This window comes from Laccaria bicolor, genomic scaffold, assembly GCF_000143565.1.
Source record: "Laccaria bicolor S238N-H82 LACBIscaffold_166 genomic scaffold, whole genome shotgun sequence".
In the NCBI taxonomy this organism is placed as follows: Eukaryota; Fungi; Basidiomycota; class Agaricomycetes; order Agaricales; family Hydnangiaceae; genus Laccaria; species Laccaria bicolor.
The window spans coordinates 8,670-11,022 of NW_001890025.1; positions in this window are offsets into that span (position 1 = coordinate 8,670).

Here is a 2,353-nt window from a genome sequence, read left to right on the forward strand (position 1 = left end):
ATACCTCACAATGTCTTCTTAGAACAGTTATATAGATTCAAATTCTAATATATTGAAGTGGTACACAAAGATTATTTTACTGTATTCTAAGTTAAAGGAAGGGGGGGAGGAGGGGGGCAGAAATAAATGGGGGTGGAGGAAGGAAGGGATGGGCAGGGAAGGGGGAGGGAAAAGGTAGGGGGAAGGGTGTAGGGACAGGGAAAAGGAAGGGGGAAGGGTGTAGGGACAGGGAAGGGAGTAGGGACAGGGAAATGAGGAGGGACAGAAAGAGAAAGAGGGAGGAGAAAGGAAAGGGGTACATGGAAATGGGGAGGGACAGGGGAAGGGAAAAGGAAAGGAGGAAGGGGGGAGGGAAAGAAAAGGGGGAGGGAATACACTCGTCGCCGTGTGTACGTGGCGGCGTTGTTGTCGTCGGCCGTTGGCGTCGTCGTCCGTTGGCGTTGTCGTCGTCCGTTGGCTTCGTCGTCGTCGTCTGTTGACGTGGCGGTGGTTGCTCGTTGTCCACTAACGTGCTCGTCGTCTGTTGACGTTGTCGTCGTCCGTTGACGTGGGCGTCCGTTGACGCGGTCGTCGCCCATTGACGTGGTGGTCGTGGTCGTGCGTTGACGTGGTTGTCCCTTGTCGTGTGCCTGGTGTTAGCAGGCTGGGTGGGACGAGCTTGGGATGGGGGGTGCTCACCTATGACGACGAACGACGACTTGCGTCGTTCGTCGTCTGGTTACCACGTCGCTGATAGCGACGTGGCAACGTGTTGGCGCGCTCGTTTACTGAGGCTGGTGACGTGGCGTTGGGGCGTCGTTTCCATGTCGTGGCCGTGGTGTTGTGTTGGGGTCGTGGTGAAACGACGACGGACGTCGTCGTTGTGTGCGTCATGGTGGCCGTTGGTGACGTGGCGGTGTCGCGAGGTGGGTTGGCGTCGTGGATGATGGTGGTGGTTGAGAGAGTGGGAGTTGTTTGTTGATGACGCCCAAATCAAGCGTCGGCAAACGCCGACACTCGATTTGGGCGTCAGGAATTCCGTTCCGTCTCATTCCGGGATCATTCCTTCCGGGTGATTCCTGGAACCATTCTGGCGGAATTTGAATTCCACCAAAATTCCGCCGGAATGGTTTGATCAATTTGGCAGGGCCCTCTGCCAAATTTGATTCCTCCGGAATTCCAGGAATTGCCCGGATTCCGCCGGATTCCGGCAGGAATCAGTGGAGGACAATAAAGACCTCCTCCCACAGTACGATGACTCATGGGTACGATCTCATTGCGCCGAGGTTTTAGGACATTATTTGGAGGGGGTGTGGAGTACGTCATCACTTTTTTTTTCCCAATAAACTGATCTTCATTTGCGTGAACAGAATCAACGGGATCGACTGAAGCAATACCTTGGTCTTCACTTCGAGAAGACCCTTCCCGTTGGATCGTTGATCCTGCAGCCATACCCAAGACCCCGATTGACAATCCTTGTGTCATCAAGGGAATGACTATATTCAAACTCTACGATGAGCTGTATGACCTCCAAGAGAGATGCATTCCCATTCGGTTCAGAAATCAAGAACTCATGCCTCCCCCATCTACCACTTCCACTCCCAATGTGGCGGCATCGAGCCCAACCAGGCCTTCAACACCAAAAGTTCTGCCCCCAACCCAGTGTTCCCAAAGAGAGTCAACCCCAAACAGCCTTCTACACTGACGTCATTGACCTCAACCCAGCCTTCCACTCCGAAGCCATCGACCCCAACTCTGTCTTCCACTCCGAAGTCATCGACGCCAACCCTGTCTTCAACTCTGAAGGCCTCAACCCCAAACCCGCCTTCCACTCCAAAGACCTTAACTCCAAACCTGCCTTCCACTCCTAAGTTGTCGACCCTAACCCAGCCATCCACTCTGAAGGCGTCGACCCATACCCAGCCTTCCACTTCAACGGCATCAACGAGCCTAGTCCCTTCCACTCCAAAGGCAGCGACCCAACCCCCACCTTTCACTCTGGAGGCGTTGACCCCACTCGCACCTTCTCCGGAGGCTCCACCCCTGCCCCCCTCTCCCAATGCATCGACGACGCCACCCCCAAATTCTACTCCGAATCAGCCAACGTCCACTCCTGAGATGCTGGAATGTCCTTTGAAAGGACAGGGTGTTCGAAAGTGGGCTACTGTGACAACAAAGGGGAAGAAGAAACAAGCCGTTAATCTCGGGCTGGGGCAAGAGGACCCACCTCCATCTCAGAAACGCAAAACAACCGATAATCAAACCATGGAGTCTGCCCCTCCTGTCAAGAAAAGCCGCCGTTTGTTGCATGCATCGTATGTTCATCCCAGATCTCTCCGGCACACATCTAACACGTGTCTTGACAGACCTGAGA